The sequence below is a fragment of the Peromyscus eremicus genome, chromosome X, assembly GCF_949786415.1.
Source record: "Peromyscus eremicus chromosome X, PerEre_H2_v1, whole genome shotgun sequence".
In the NCBI taxonomy this organism is placed as follows: domain Eukaryota; kingdom Metazoa; phylum Chordata; class Mammalia; order Rodentia; family Cricetidae; genus Peromyscus; species Peromyscus eremicus.
The window spans coordinates 92,975,431-92,992,696 of NC_081439.1; the positions used below are offsets into that span (position 1 = coordinate 92,975,431).

General features: G+C 42.0%; 1 protein-coding gene across 5 annotated transcripts in view; it reads right to left on the reverse strand.

Moving 5' to 3' along the window:
- Amot (angiomotin) overlaps nucleotides 1–15,414 on the reverse strand; it is a 60,226-nt gene extending 44,812 nt beyond the window's left edge. The window contains exons 1-3 of one of the 5 annotated variants that reach the window (XM_059250086.1): nucleotides 15,109–15,414; nucleotides 6,936–7,002; nucleotides 169–317 (exon numbers count right to left, since the gene is read on the reverse strand). The gene's annotated coding sequence lies outside the window, so the exon portion shown is untranslated. Of the gene's footprint in view, nucleotides 1–168; nucleotides 318–6,935; nucleotides 7,003–14,991 lie in introns of all 5 variants that reach the window. The other 4 variants (XM_059250085.1, XM_059250089.1, XM_059250088.1 and 1 more) reach the window with 4 other exon arrangements.
- Between the last annotated feature and the right edge of the window lie 1,852 nt (nucleotides 15,415–17,266).

The window sequence follows — 17,266 nt, forward strand, 5'->3', positions numbered from 1 at the left end:
ACCCCATACCTTCAAAGGTATGCCACCCCCTCCCATGCCACACCCGTCCATCCAGCACGCACACAGACATGCGCTCATGTGGGTCAGCACACAGAAATGCAGGTCCCACGTGCTGAAGCTCAAGCACAGGCACACACACGCACATATACGCATACCAATGGTTCATACCTATTTCTGCTTTCTTTTAGGCTTAAAGCCTTGATCAGGATAGGGAACTCTTGCTTATGAGCAGCTCCAGAAACCGCAGCAGCAGATTCCCTCTCCCCTAACACTCAGGTTCAGGGTAAGCGCCGGCAAGAGTCCAACCACTGGTCACTCTGAAATGTTCAGGAAGGGTAGGGAGGGAGAAATAAAAATGTCGTTTCTAAGTTGCCACCAAGAGCCGGCAGTTAACCAAACTACTCCTTCCAAGGGAAAGTCTTGTACCATGTTGCTTGGCTTTTAAATGAGGGGCAGAGTCTATCTCCACTAAGGCAGAAAGCAAACCCCACTGGCCAGCAGGTGTGTGCAAAAGGTCATTCCAGTCTCCAAGAGACAGAAAGGCTAAGATGTAACCCTGGAAAGGGCTGCCGTGTTCAAGTCTCACAGCCTTGGAAAGCCATGCCTATTGGAACCCTAGGCGGTGGTAAATAACCACAACCATTGTTACCTTGGGGACCAACATTCAGTTGATGTCAGTAGCAGGATAGATTCATAAGTTTAACTGACTTACAACCAAAAGGGAAGGCAGAAATCGTAAGTTATATCCGGGGTCAAAAAAAGACCACTAAATATCAAACTCCTGATTCTACTGCCTCAGTCTTGGATGGGCAGAAGAAAAACAAAACTTCAGCCAAGTCATTTAATATTTATTGAATATTGACCATTCCAGACATTTGCCAGCCTCGTGCTAGACACAATGAGTCATACAGAGATACACAAAACATAGATCCTGCTCTCGTGGAGCTTACAGTCTGATCAACAGCCCATCACCCTTGCAAAAATAGGAAAGCTGAACATCCTACCCAGTTCAAAACAGCAGCCCTTCTCCACGCAGCAGAATATGCCTCAGTTTGCCTTCTTAGCACTTCCTCTGACCCTGTATCTCAGCATGGATTCTATTCCATTTCAATTGGAGATGAGATACAAATATCCCACAGATATGGATTTGAGATCATCTTCATTCACAATTTCTGCTTTGAATCCCTCTAAAAAATCCCTCTGTGTCCAACCAATGCCATTGTAAAATGTAAGAGTTTGTGTTTAGGTAAGGTTGCACATGGACCACATCCTGGCTTAGCCATGACTCATTCATATCACTTTAAAGGAAAAAAAAAAAAAACCTTTAATCCACACCAGAGGCTCTGTGAGAAGCACGGCAATGCAGAAGAAACACATGAGCATCGTTGTATTTTGGGAGCTTTTCCAAAATTTTCAAGTTTAAAAAAATCCACAAAACCACACAGTGATTAATTTAACATTATTTCCTTGCAAGGTTGCCAAAAATAAACTGAGCAGATATAGAGTGAACAAACCCGGAAATTTGTCTTTCCATCTTGTTTTGGTCCAAAGTATAATCATGATCAAAAGGAAAACTGCCTCCAATCTGCAAGGTAATTATTTTAGGGTGTCTCCCCTCATTTCAAAGCAGAGAAACAAGTTTTAATTGGAATCAAAGTTAGACTGTGAATAGAACTATGGTAAATAACTACCATGCTTCTATTGTCCTATTCTGAAGAAAACAATTGTCTGTTTTTCAACCGAAACACTAGAAAAGGGCCCTAGGCTTTCAAATAGAAGCCCCTGGAGAGAAAGTGCCACAGGCTTCTCCAGAACTACTTAAATTCTTATGCTGACTGAGACTGGCTTTCTTCTGACACCCTGGTCTTCACTGGAGAAAACCTTACTTAGCCAAAATCTCTTTTCCCCTCAATTTTGTTCAAGTTTTTCCACATCTTTTTCAAAACCCAAATCACTTTAAAATACCAACTGGACACTGTGTTCACACACTTCCATGCCATGTCTTTTGGGTTTCCATTTAACAGGAAAGCAAATCAGCTCAGGAAAAAAACCAACCAACCAGCCAACAAAAAAACTATACAGAGTTCTCCCCAGCTTATGGCTCTTTTTTATAGACCTCCTGTCCATTGGCACGCTAAGGAAAAACATGACACTATTATTAAAGAGAAGATCCTTTGCCTCATGCACAAGAACTGAAATAGGATGAACTCTGCAACCTTTCATTTGCCCACACTTTTAATCATGCCACTGCCAGGGATCTGACATCATCTTCAATCAATAAAATAACCTTGTTGCTCTTGGACACACAGAGAACCTTTGACATTAGTGGACCAGAGAAGAAAGGAAAGACCTAGCTCTGTCTTTACAAGTGCAGTATCAATCTATGTATCCACCTCTTCTGTAACAAGGCAGCAAGGTGAAGCTAAATTCTTGCTCCATTTGCAGCCATTAACCTCTCCCCATATACCTGGAAGTTGAGCCAAACACATTAGTGAGAGCTCAAATGTTTTCCAAGCCAAGACCCAGCAAAATCAACATGACGAGGTGGCCAGAACAAACCATATTTTTGCCCTTCAAATAAATTTTGCAATAAGCCTGTGAGGTCTTCTTTCTTACCCTTCTACTTCCTCCTTCCATTCTGCCCTTTACTACACAAACAAGGATGGAAAACCTAGTCTAGAAAACCGGTTTCTCTGTTAAATTCGGATGAATCTGCTTCATACTTTATTTCCAGATAAGTGGAAAGCATCCAGGTCAAAATTTCTGTGACTATGTCTTTGTAACTAAAATATCACACACACACACACACACACACACACACACACACACACACACACACACCTTCATTAAAAGCAAGAAGCCTGGACTAGAGAGATGGCTCAGTGGTTAATAGCACTGAATGCTTTTCCAAAGGACCAGGGTTCAATTTCCAGCACCCACAGGGCAACTCACAACTGTAACTCCAGTTCCATGGTATTATACAACATCTCCTGGCCACCACAGGCACTGCATGCACATAATGCACAAATACATACAGGCTAAACACCCCTTCAAATAAATAAATCTAACAACAAAGCCAGGAAGCCCCAGGAGATTCACATATGATCTCAAGTTGGGCCACTTAATGGCCTGATCTCTCATAGACACTACCTTTCCCAAGAAACCTTGCAACACAAAGCACACATTCAGTTCTTTGCATAGGATATCACTGAGTTTCACAGGTAAAAGCACCACAGGCAAGGGCTCTCGAGTCTCACTTCTCAAGTTCAAATCCCAAATCAAGGTCTTCATTAATTGATCTCATCCATATTTTCTTTACCTCCATGTGTCTCTGTGACATCACCTACAAATTAGGATCAATGGTGTCCACATAACCTAAGATTGTTATTAAGATTAAGAGAAGTAGAGGTATTCCATATAAAGTATTAAGCATGAATCCTTACACACACAGTAAAGACTCAAAAAAAGTTAACTATTACTATACTTACGTCGATTTAGTGTTTTTTTCTAGAATGCTTTAAAAAATTTATGAAAGTTGTTTGATTTAAAGTCCCTATTTGCGGGCTGGAGAGATGGCTCAGAGGTTAAGAGCACTGACTGCTCTTCCAGAGGTCCTGAGTTCAATTCCCAGCACCCACATGGTGGCTCACAACCATCTGTAATGAGATCTGGTGCCCTCTTCTGGCCTGCAGTCACATATGCTGTACACGTAATAAATAAATAAATCTCAGTTATTGGTGCAGGGTTTCTTAAGCCATCAACGGCCAGACTCTTTGGAGATCACTTAATGGCCCACAGTCCTGTAACTTGCATACCAGATAGGCACTTGTTCTTGCTCAGGAAATTTGTAAGTGAAGAATGGGCACTGATTCTTTCCTATGTCATTCATTGCCTATATCATGTTGGAAAATTACTGTAAGGCCTTGAAATTTTCAGCTCTTACTGAGGATCATGTGAGAAATCTGTTTCTAAAACAATTAATTCATTTAAAAACTTATTACATTTTAATTTGTTTATTTTTTATTTATCAATCTATTTATTTATTTAGTCTGTGTGTGCGCGCGTGTGTGTGCACGCGCATTTATACACCAGTGTGTGGGCATGTACACCATGTTGTACATGTGAAGATCAGACTTCAACTTGCTGGAGTTATTTGTCTTCTTCTACCGTGCAGATCCCGGAGAAGGAACTCAAGTCTTCTCAGAGGCAGGTGCCTTAACCTCTGAGTAATCATGGCCAGACTAGAATTGGCCTTTTTTTTTTTTTTTATCCCACTTACACTTTCGTTTATCTTGCTCTGAAGCAACTGACCCAAACATATTAATGGGCAACAAAATTATGACGTAGACAGTGGAGGGGCCAGTGAAACCCAGTAGGGTGAATCCTGTCCCTGCCACTCTTTATCTTCTAATATACATTCATTTATAAAGAATCTCGCCACTTAATACCTCAGGAAAACTATAAGGGATCCGTAAAATCAGGATGAACATAAAAGGAAGATTTAAGAATCTACCTAAATACCCGCTGCCTTAACAATCTCCTCCCCACTATGGTATTGTTATTTACACATTATTTTTATAAACAACATAAACACAGCATGCAAATATTTATAATAATGAAGATAAATCACTTATAAATGCAGTACTTCAGCATTGTTAATATTTTTGAACGTTCTATTTAGACCTTTGCAAAGCAATGAAAAACACTTGTTTTTGTTTTTGGAGACAGGGTCTCACTGTGTATCCCAGACCAACCTGGAACTCACTATGTAGTCCATGCTGGCCTTAAACTTATGGCAATCATTCTACTCAGTTTACCCAGTGCTGGGATTACAAGTATGAACCATCACAACCAGCACAAAGAAATATTAATATACCCATAATATATAATAATACAAGCCTTTTACCTATGTTTTGGCATAGACATCATAACAAATATTGTAATGGTCATGTAAGAGTCCATTAAATGAGTGTATCAAGATGCACTTACCCATTTTCCAATTAAGATAGTCAAATGGTTTCCAATTTTGTGCTAGTCTAAATAATGTTATAAAAACATCTTTGTGATTTAACCCTTTGCCATATTTTTGAAAAATATATTTTCTTAATGCTATTAATAAAATCTTAATCCTAATAAATATTGTTTCTTAATGATACAATAAATATTGTTTCTTAATGATACAATCTCACAAGTGAAATTAATGGGTCAAGGAGCACAAATGTTTGTGACAATCCATTAAAAATAAATAAACAAAGAAAAAGTAGCAGAACATCAAAGCCCATGAAATCTTTCTTTCACTTAATAGAATGTTCTTCTGCCCCCGTTTCTCCACCAGGTCAGAGCAGGGCTCTGGGGACACTGAGAAACTAAAGCCAAGAGAAGCAGTGGAGGACCTCAGTGACTTTTGAAATGGCAGAGAGTGGAATGTGGGCTCCCCGAGGAATCTAGCTTGCATGCACTTGCCCCAAATTGCCACTTGGCCAAGAAGCTAATTAGTAAGAACATCAGATGGGTGAGAACAGGTTCATGGCCTGTAATGGCTTATATCATCTTTCATTTTTGCCCTTGGAAAGGTCTGACAGTCAGCTTGAAGACATTCAGTTCTAGTGACCCAGCCTGTTACTTTCTGAGAACAGAATTTTTTAGTTTTGAGATCCCAATCTTCAATGTATCCTAATGGGTGTGTTGCTATATAAAACTAAATGTATATGAGCAGGGCATCTCTGTGCATGCCTCTATTTGCAGCTTCAATGAAAGTAGCACCTTAAAGGGTGACCTGATTTAATAATATGAATAAATGCCACCTGTTTAAATGACCAATGTGTTATAGACACAAGATTATGCACATATTTGACCATTAAAAAACCACCTAGGTTTTAGGTTTTAGGTAGGGAAGGAAGGCAGCAGACCAGAGATGTCCCTGGCTTCACATGATGGGCGTTTCTTTTTTTCACTTCTTTTCCAGAACTCTCAGAGAAGTGTAGTTCAGGCACTCCTTCAAAGATTTTCACTAATCCCTCTCCATTTCTTGCCTGCCCTGAATTCTGCTCAGTATAGAAAAATGAGTTCTGTTCTCTTTATGTTCCCATGGTCCTTTGTATATAGCTCAATTTTAGCACTAATCACAGTGTATTATTCCCCAACATTTAGTGAGCATTTACTATAGCTAAAAGTGTTTAGATTTCACTTATACCAAGAAGACACTGGAGTAGAAAAAAAAATGACAAATAATCTGACCTGGGGAAACAAGAGGTCTCAGGAAAGGTGAGTCTAACCTAATAGTTTTATAGAACACAGAACTATGAACTATTATCTCTGACAATGCACAAAGAAAAAAATCTCTGAGCTGAGTAGAAGGTACTGAATTTGGGGACCAACATGATTTCAAAGACATACTGAAATATATCTTTGGAAGTCATTGGTGTATATTTCAGTGCTAAAAAGTCGTAAGAGAGAGCTGGACCACAGAATAAGAACAGAATTCACCAAGGCCAAAAGAATTATGGACCCTCGAAGAAAACAGTCATTTGAGGATCATGTACGTTGGAAACGTGAAACCAATTCCTCTGTTTACTCTCAGGTCACCTCCTCTGTATAAATTCAATCAAGCAGACCTTGCTTCAGGGATGTAAGTCCTCAGCAGTAATTCAGAGACATAAAAGAAGGTAATTCTAGTCATTTGTGCTTCTCAGTGTCCAGGAAGAAGTCACAGCAAGTTGGGCCAGAAATGGACAGGCAAGTGGCTCGAATATGAGATCTTGGAGGACGTGGGATGAGTGTATGCTATTTCTAGCCCAGTACCTAAACCAGTAACTCGTGTATTCAGTGTGCTCAATAAGTGCATAAAGAGTGAACAATAACTTTCCAAAGATTTTGATAGAAGCTACAACAGAAGAAAAGGTATAAAAGACATAGAATACTAACATTATTATTACCTTTAGTTTCTCAGCCTTCTTTCTAAAGAGTCACTGGTTCTTTCACTTCTGTTAGCCTTCTCAGCAGCTGTGGGTGGAAGTAAAGACAAATGTGACCAACTCCACTTTACAACGGGAGAAACCCAAGTCCCGAGCAGAGAGCTAATGTTAACTAACTGCATCAAGGTTTCACTGGTGCTCACCAGTAGGGTCAGGATCAGAAACCAAATCTTGAGTTCCTGCCCTATGTTCAGGTAAAAGAAAGACTTCTTGTCTGGTTTTGAACAAGACAGTTTACAACAGAAATTCTTTAATTACATTTTAATTTTAATTTAAAATAAGAGAAACTCATTCAAAGAGCCAAATCCCCTCAGCAGTCTAAGTAAGTTTGTTTCATCTACAATAAAGTATTAAGACATTTCCCCACGCGAACAGGACAACTGGCTCCATCTAACACTCGTGAGTGTTGTGCTGACATAATTCGAGTCCCCCATTTTGCCGTACAACTTGGGAAAGAAGCCCCATTTGCCTTCAGTCAGGGTTTTTTGTGTCTGAGTGGGGCTCAGGTGCCGACTGCAGGTGTGGCATCCAGCAGGTGCATGGATAAGAGCCAGTGTTTTATATCTTCATGCCAAAGAACCTGAGTCACTCTCCTCCTCAGACAGAGGCAGCCCCTCCTCCTGCTGCTGATCTGCGAGAACCGCAAAGTGTTGCCTTGTAGAACTGAATCTAGACCCTGCCTTCTCAAAGAAGGACTAGCGTAAGATCAGTTATGCCACACATCATGTAGCCTAAGCAACTGCCCCACTAACAGAAACTAATGCAGGCGTGGCCCGTGGGGAAGGCATCAGGGACTGTGTATAAAGAATGACCATCTCCTACAAGCTATGGAGGGAAGGGAGGCTCAAAGTAGACTTTATATTTGATCCCGCCATTAGAATATCTATACTTCTGCACATGGCCCTGAAATCTCAGAAGCCAATATTTATTTCCCTAATATAGAAACTATTAGGAAGCTTGTGCTTATGGTTAGCCCCACCCCAACCCTTCCCCTTCATGCTACCAAGGAAGAAGTGCTTAACCTGGTCACAGAAACAATCGGGTCAGAAAACTTACCACACTGCCCTACACAATCCTAATTGGCAGCCTCTGGCAAAAAGAATGCTCTAGAGGGTAAAGCCGGTCATCAGTATTTTTTTAGCTCCAAAAACTGTTTGCTTTAGAAAACAATCTGCTTCCTCTCTCTCTCTCTCTCTCTCTCTCTCTCTCTCTCTCTCTCTCTCTCTCTCTCTCTCTCTCTCTCCCTCCCTCTCTCCCTCCCTCCCTCCCTCCCTTTCTCTCTCTCTCTCTCTCTCTCTCTCTCTCTCTCTCTCTCTCTCTCTCTCTCCATCTCCTACCCCTGACATATGCATGGACTCAGGCAAACACACAAACACACACACACACACACACACACACACACACGTAGGGATAAACAGAAAAAGAGAGAAGAAAATCATAGAAGAAAAGAAGACAGACTATTACCTTAATAAATGATGTGTTATGATCCATTGTATTTCCCCAATTCACACAGAGAACTCCCATTAGTAAGTTGTGGTTCACAACTCATGAGCCACAAGGTAAAAGCAGATACTAAATTAAAATGGGATCACTGTATAAACGAGTAAAACACAGATCTGAACAGAAAGCCCAAAGGTAACAGAGGAATTCGATTTCTTCAAAATTGGCAGTCTAACTGATTTTCCTCATCTGCAATTTTTTTTTATCTTAATTCGCTATCACATGAGAGAGGATGTCACTAATTCAATGCAAATCAGCACATCTTGAAAACAACTAAAATGAGTAAAGGATGAGCTAATTAGCTTCCTAACAGCGAAGGTTTTAATTGAACGTTTCTCTAACAACCTTCATCAAAGTTTCCAGGACAACTTCATAAAAGATGTCAAACCTGGCCCATATTTGTATCACCTTAAAATAATTCTCAATATACAGAAACACAGAAAGCTGATTTCTCTTCAATGCTGTTAACACTCAGGCCACTACATTTTCTGATGTCAGCAATCCCCTTCCCACAAATATTCCAAGTATGCACCACCGTCATTCTCCTCTCAATTATGTGGTTTCTCTGCTCCTTTACTGATTGAGTCCAGGCCTCTCGGATAATGAGAAGCATGTGCTGGGAAAAAATGCTCTTAAAAATACATACATCAGTTTCATCTGCATCATAAAGTGGGGAGCTAATCACTTGTCCGTATCAAAAGTATCAAAATGTAAAGTTTACTATGGGATATTATAAGAAGGGAAAAGATCAGCATCAGTGTGTAAAGGTGACTAGTTATTGTAATCTAAAACAACACCAATAAATATAAGGGAGATACCCCCCAAAATCCACCCTTTCTAGCTTGGCCACATTTACATTTAATGTTATCTTAATGTTGCCTTTGGGGGTATTTAAGTTCTGACATACACATGGAAATGAGCCACGGATTGTAGAGCAAGCATAAATATTCCCCCATTAATAAAAACCAGCTGTGCACAAAACACTACAATAGCTGGGTTTCAGTTACTGGCTATCACCAGTATTTGTCACAGGCAAAGATCACTCAAAACTTTCTCCCTTAAAACCGACACATCAAACTTTGCTTTACTCAGTTTGAAGGTGCTTTCAAGAATTCACTGGTCACTAGGGTGCGTTCCAACTAATGTCTCTTTCTTAAACTATTTTCCTCATCCTGATAGTCACTACTGTCCCTCTATTTTACCTCAACCTATCACAGAGTATGAAAATGTTTAATTTTCTTAAACACTGAGAGGGTCAATAACACAAATGTAGGGTCAATCTTAATTATACTCAGTAAGGCTACAGGGCACCAAAGGGCGCTGTATGTATGCTCTAAAAGAGCAAAAGCTCATTAGACATGAACACCTGCTCAGGACCGTATACTAAGCCTGCTCTGCCATCACGCAAACACCTTTCATCCAATGACCTCAAAGCATGTGCCCAATATGAAGCATGCCTAAACACCCCTGTGAAGTATTAATATCCTCTCTTCCCAGAAGGGTAACTGAAGCTTAGAGCAGCTAATTCAGCTCCCCTTGGTCACATGGCAAGTCAGAGAGGGGCTGGGCAGAGAATCCCAAATCCTGGCATCAAGTCACACAGACTAATGCCATTGCAGGCAGCCACAGAAAGAGTGAAAGTAACTTCACAAATGTCAAGAGGTGGGGACAGAGAGAGAGGGATTGATTTGCATTAGGAACTATTACCAAGTAAATCCACCTGCATTTCTTCCCCCAGAAGCACAAAGTATGAAGCATGTGCCTGTACTTCACTTGGAACTTTCAACATGGATTTGACTTAGACTTCGCTGTTTATACATTGGCTGAAAAAAATTTTCATTCAACTTGTGAAGAGCCACTAGTTTACCAGGAATGAGTCTATCAAAAATCAGATATCACACACAGATTATATCTTATTTATTAAAAGATAATTAAAGGTCCATGAAACTTAAGTTTCTCTATGTACTGAAGGTCTCAAATAAAGTAACGCTTTGTGTGTGGACCACTCTACTGTACCTATATGTGGTGTGTTTAGTTGCCTACAAACTTCAGTTTTCTCGATTTTTTTCCCCAGTCTGAAAACATTATTTTTGAAGCTATCAAACAAGCATCATATCTGGGCCTTCCTGCTCCCCTTTCCTCGTTCTGGATCCTTCCCAGTCCACCCCCATTGATATTATCTTGAGATATCATGATGCAGCAATTTAAAACTAATTTCCACTGCTTTAGACAAGTAGACATTGGGTTCTGGTTTGGTTTTTCTTTAAGTGGAAGAGTGTAAACAAAGGGCAGAAGAATAGCATTAATGGGCTTGCTACATACACAGATGAACTATTTCTAAGTCCCAGAAAGTGTTTAGAGCTCACTTAAACCTATTTGTCCATCCGGGAATTCTGGGAACAAAATCAAAATGTATGAGATTCTTCACCTGTGCTCCCTCTGCTTCTTTTGTTTGTTTGCTTTTGTTGTTGTTGTTTTTCGAGACAGGCTTTCTCCGTGTAGTTTTGGTGACTGTCCTGGATCTCGCTCTGTAGACCAGGCTAGCCTTGAACCCACAGAGATCCGCCTGGCTCTGCCTCCAGAGTGCTGGGATTAAAGGCGTGTGCCACCACTGCCTGGCCTTAGAAAATGTTTATGGCTCCTTTTGCTTCTTTCTCCATTACTCTGCACCAGCTTACAAAGCTTTGTCTGTGACACACTCTTACCTAAAGGTAACATTACATACTCCTATGATCCAAACTATGGAAAATTCACATTAGCAGAGGGACCAGAGAAAAACTTAATGGGATTCTTGAAGTTTTGTCCAGAGTCTTGGGTTTATTATTTGATAACCGCTAAAATATAAAGCCCGTTCCTATAGATACATTATTACAGACTCATCCCCACCCCACCCCACCCCTCACCCACCCACACAGGATGAGTACAGGATTGTAGTGAAGCCTCAAAAGACAATCATGAACTTTTGAGAAATGACAGTCAAAAATCACCCTGTCCAATCCCCACAATGTACAGTGGAGGAGACTCTGCTGAAGCCCAGGTTCCTCTCCCCAAATGACTCACCTGGAAAGCCTGTCATAGACTCATATTTAAAATGGTACCCGTGGCTATTATTTGCAAAAACAACAAACAAACAAACAAAAAACAACGTTCTAGGTCCTTGGGCTAGTCAAATATAATAACTGGCAAGAAAATATTTTACCAAAATGAGGTGGAGAGTCTCATCCTTAGACATTCAAAATCTGAAAAGTTAGATTTGTTCCAGAAAGTAATGCTAACTGCTTCCTACAAGCATGTGTGGGCTGAGTCTAATGCGGCCAGCATTATTACAAGCCAGAATGATATAGACAATTAACTCCATACCGTATAACAAAAGGCTTCAAAAGCCCAATAATAGCTTCATTTAGTTCAGGCAATAATCAACACAGCAAATGCTAATGTAGTCCTTTATGCAATAAATATGGTCCTGAGAAAGCCCAGTTACATTGAGGTGTTTTTTTTTTCTTTTAACCTAGCAAGTCATAGTTTAAAGACACTTAACTAGGAAAGCTAGTTCTGTTCAAGGGAGCCTGTGTAGATGCTTTTATAAAGCAAATGACCTTCTACTTTCTTTCATTTTCTTTCTTTCTTTCTTTTTTTGTTCAGATTGTGTGTGGTGTATGTGGAAGGGGCAACTTCCTTAGAAAGGGTCAGAAACCCACCATGGAGGAGAGTAATGCGGTACCTCAGCCTGTTTAATACCCCCTTAGTTCCTGCAACTAAATTCTAACCTTTGACTTGGGGGTGGGAACCTAGATTTTTGGACCAAAGTCCACAAAAGGCAACAAGGAATGAAAAGTAATGCTAAAGACAACACATCATAGTAAAACACCAACAAAAATTCCTGGGGACAGGAAATCAATAGATCACAATTCTAAACAAATTGGTTCAGTCCCCAGCTAATTAACTTGTCACGCAGATCTCTAAACCCACTGAATCCATGGGAGAAGGAGGTGATGTAATAGGAGATTTGGAAACATTTACCATCCTAAAAGGCTAGGCCCGACCACACACACCTCTCTCCACCCCTTTCAGTGGGTTTAAGCTGGGCTTAATGGGTGCAAAGGACAATTTCTACCAGAGAGTCTTGAAGAATAGACTGTTCTCATGCATTCCAAATGTTCAGTCTCCATGGAGGAGGCTACCTGGCCACAAGCATTTCCCAAGAGGGACTATATCCTCTACTCCTCCTCACTGGTAACACTCCCTCTGTCCCAAACAAAACAAAACTGCAAACCATCCTGAGAACTTGGTGGTGGGGTGTGATTTTCTGGGATAAAGGAAAAGAAATGTTAAGAGGGGAGCAGGAGGGTGTGAGAAACTCCTCTTGTCTCCAAATGGAAAATAAGCCTAAAAAACTGGATCAAAAGAAGAAGGGAGTTGGGGGGAAGGGCTGCTTAATTACAAAGACACCCTTTTAAAGAAGGCACAGGCCCTGGGAGAGAGCTCTTCGGAGAGGCCCAGAAGCAGATGTACCCACTTAGAATGCTGGCACTCAATGGGACCTCAAAGTCAAAGTATCCATCCTTCGCTCTTCCTATTAGCATTCTGGAGTCTAGTTCATTCTATACAAATAGAGAATGAAGGAAAGTCGACCTCAGAAAACTCCTTGAGTTAGTCATTAGTCTAATAAACCTTAGTTCATAAATGAAAAAGTACACTTTAAGGTCCAAATCTCAATGTCAAATATGAATTGCTAAAAATCTCTTTTTAAACTACTTTTCATCCAGGAAAGGGATTTACGATGCCCATGTAAAACTTACTGTACATACAGGTGGAGTTACACGTTTACTTTGCACCTAGGCTGTGAATTAGAAAGAAGAAAAAAAAACTTTCAATTTTACAGAGACACAAACTTTTCCAAAGAAAGAAGTAACTAACTTAAAATGAAGTATGATGTAGCGCCAGAAAGTGTCTGTAAATGACACCAGGCGAACCCATACAGAATAGTTGGAACCTGAGTTATCGTCTGTAAATAGATGCCACTACTCTACAACCACCTGGCTATTAAAATGTCCCAGGGCAGTTTTAAAATTTCGTCTGGTCAGGCCAGCCGTTTCCTCCCAGCTGATCTGAAACATGATAGCCTTTAAAATTGTCACCGTGTAACATTGTAACATCCCTTCTCTACCTTCCTAACTTCTCACCCGACCCTCACCCCAGTTAAAAATCAACCAAAGAAAATTAGTTTAAAATATATGTAAATGATTTGTTCCCTAAAGAATAAGCAATAGATTGGGGACATCTCAGTAACAAGTCTTTCAACACAACCAGTCTCATAAGCTTGTGGGACTTGCCCAACCTAAGAGAGGTAGGAGATAGGTGACAATTTACCCCATGTCCAAAATGGCATTTCTAACTATTCTTAGCTACTGAATGAGGGTACTGAAAGGTCTGAGGAGGCTTCACAAAAGCTGACCCGAGAAAGAAAGTTTCACGTGGCCAAACCCAAGAAGACTTACATATCCTTAGCCCTTCATCCCTAGAGATTATGGTGATTAATTTTTTTTCTCTCTAAATGGGAAGAAAAGGATATAGTCATACAAGTTTTAAACTGTCTCCTGACATCGACTCTTCATGGAGGCAAGGGACATTAACAGAAAAGGCTTTCTCGAATCTTTCCCGTTCACCTTTCATTAATTTGTATTCAGTCCCTTGCTGAAAATTATTAGCATACTATTATTTATTAGTGGCAATCATCGGGGACTGCTCAGTCTATAAAATCTGTCATTTTCCCTACTCCTGTCCCGTTTCTTCATTTTCACCTATCTATGAAGATAATCTTGCTGTTGGTGAACTGAAGTGCCCAAGGCTCGGACCTTAAAACAAACACCTGCGTGATCTTGCAAAACTACTTATTAAACTCTTCAGATCTTACGAAGCAAATAACGGCTGAATCCGCTTCCCGAACCTCACCACCACCACCACCGCCACCACCACCACCACCACCACCACCACCACAGAAACACACATGCGTGCATAAAGCATGTAGCTATGTGGTACATTACTTCCACATTTTAAAACTTGAAGAATTCATGGCCCCGAGGTCAGGGAGGGTGAGCTCCCACCCCAAGCCTAAGCACTTAAAAGAAAGCTATCTAGCTATCTGAGATAAGGGGCAAGCCTGCAAGCAGGACTAAAGGCAGACCTCAGAGTCCCTAACTTAGTTAAGGTCTTTAGTTCCTTCAGTGACCGATTCAGTAGGGACCTACAAGAACCCGGGGAGGCAATAAAGGAGCGTCAGCCGTGGTACCTTCCAGCATCTTCTCCTAGAAGTAGAAGAGGAGTCCATACTTTTAAACTGTTTTAAACTTCTTGCACATCTCAGAAAACTCAAGGCCAACAGCAAAGAAAGTAGAACATACAGGCAATCCCCACAGGCACATATAAAAACCCACTCACAAATAAGGGCATGATCAAGTTCATAACACCACAGACTACTGCCCCAGTTCCCTGCAAAAAGTAACGACGTTTCTCCTACCCCCGAAGGCAATGAAGACAAGGTGACGACTCTCTCTGCTGGCTCAAGTGGGTTCCGTCCCGGGCCAGAGGCCGGGGATGGGTAGGGAGGAAGCCCCAGGTCCCGGCTACTCCCCACCTCGCTGCTCCCTCGGGTCTTTCCTTGGTCGCAGTGGACAGGCAAGCAGGATACCGGGCCGGAGGGTGGAGCAGCGGATAGTGGTAGGCGAGAAAGGCTGGAGGTGGTGGTGAGGGGGGGAAGGCAGTGAGAACTAAGAGAAGAGACGAAAGAGAACGGAGACGGAGGAGTAATTCAGGGGTCTACCAGCGAACGCAGCCGGAACGCTCCTCGGAAGGAAGGGGCGTGACTGCGATGAAGGCAGCTCCTGAGCAAAGGATGGGAGGTAGAAGAGGGGAGGAACGGGTGCCTTTTCTTCTGGCGGTGAGCAGCTAGGACCGCCCAGAAGGAGGGAGGTGGAAGAGGGAATGGGCAGGGCCGGGGGCGGGGCCAGCAGGGCGGGAGGCGGGCGGGAGGTCCGCATGAGCCCGGCGGGCAAAGGGGAGGAGGTGGCGCCCCAGGAGGAGAGACGGCCTTTGGGCGGGGAACTTTCAAACAATTGATCAGCTACGTTTGGGAGTCCAGGAGAGAGCCGGGATGACTCGCTGGCTCTCGTCCTCCCACGCACTGGACTCGACTTGGTGGCGGTAGTGCTGATAGTGTTTGCAGGAATTAAAGCGGGAGAAAGGCACGGGGTTTGTCTTTTTGTTTGTTTTCATTTTTTCCAAGACTTTAATCATCTACGGCGACAGCGCAGCAGAGTAGCGTGGGAGAGTCAGCGAAGCTCCCCGCCCCATCGCGGGAGGAAGGAAAAATCGTAGAAATGCAGAAAAAGCAGCACGGAACCAAAGCCAGCTTCACAAAATTGAAGGAGCAGCTCTCCTTCGTACTCCCCCATCCCCGCCCCACACCTCCCTGTTTCCTTTGACTAACTGGCAGCCCGCTCAAGTCAAAGTCCACAAGATCCCCCTCTTTACTTCCGTTACCCCTCCCCCCCAGCCTCAACCTCCTTACACCTTCCCCTGCCTCCTGCCCCAAATCTCCACCGGGGTCCTTGCCCCCTCCTAGAGGCCGGCCACTGGGGCACGAGGGGGTGGGTGGGGCTTGGAGGAAGCTCCGCCTCTTGGGCAAGCGGAGAGCCAGCCCTGAGTAGGTTCCACCCACCATTCTTTTGCATCTATTCATTGGCCAGTCACGCCTGCTATTGGTCTACGATTGGTCCTTTCAGTCGCCAATCTCATACTTTGATCCCACCCGCCCTCAAAATTAATAAAACTAAACAAGAGACTATTGTCTAGCTCTCTGTGCTCCCCTAGCCTCTGAGAATAGATAGACGAGACGGTTGACTTCTCAGTCTTGTGAAAGGGCGTTCGCCAACTGTGATATAACTTTTTATTTAAATCACTGTCCAACTCTCCGGGAATAGGTAACTTTTCCCTCTTAATTCATTAAACCAGGAAAGGGAAAGTACACGAAGTGTCAATGTGGTGCACACATTTCCTGGCTGCGGAAAATTCATATTGCTCGGAGAGTTGAGTACAACAACATCGTGGAACACGGGATGAGGGGTAGGGATCTACAATTTAACATCTGGGTAGAAGAAAACACAAAGAAGCAGTAAAGGGAAAATCTAAATAACAAGGAAGTTGAACCAAAGGAAGAATTCACTCTGGGATCTGGCACATATTACTTAGCTGTGTGATTTTTAAAGGACTAATTGTCTTATCTGTAAGAAAATCCTGTAAGGCATGTACTAGGTTCTTAGTGGTACAGATGTGAAAATAAAATGCAATATATGTTAAAAAAAAAAACTCTATAAATCACTCCACACTTATACGATTCACATGGTGGAGACTCCAGCTTATGTGTTTAAGCATTTATATCCAGGCTTGGAAGTTCTGTGGTTTTATTTTGAAAAGCCAACTCTTTTCCTATAGTTTTGAGGGTGGATATGAAGTTGGCTCCCTGCAGTTAGAATAATAAATTACCCCTCTTCTAACCAGGGTGGGTGAGATTTCTTTTGCAAACAGTTTGGCAGTTTCACCAGGACCTAAAGCTATTGTGGTGCTGATGCTGAAAAGGGAAATCATGCTGTGTATCACTAAAGTGAACTTGACAAACAGATATGAGGAAAGATTTTCCATGGAAACCACCATTCTCTATACATCTGTACTTCTTAGAAAACATTTGAGTTGGAAACAAATAAAAGTATAAAGGCTCCCATCCATTCAGAGCTGTT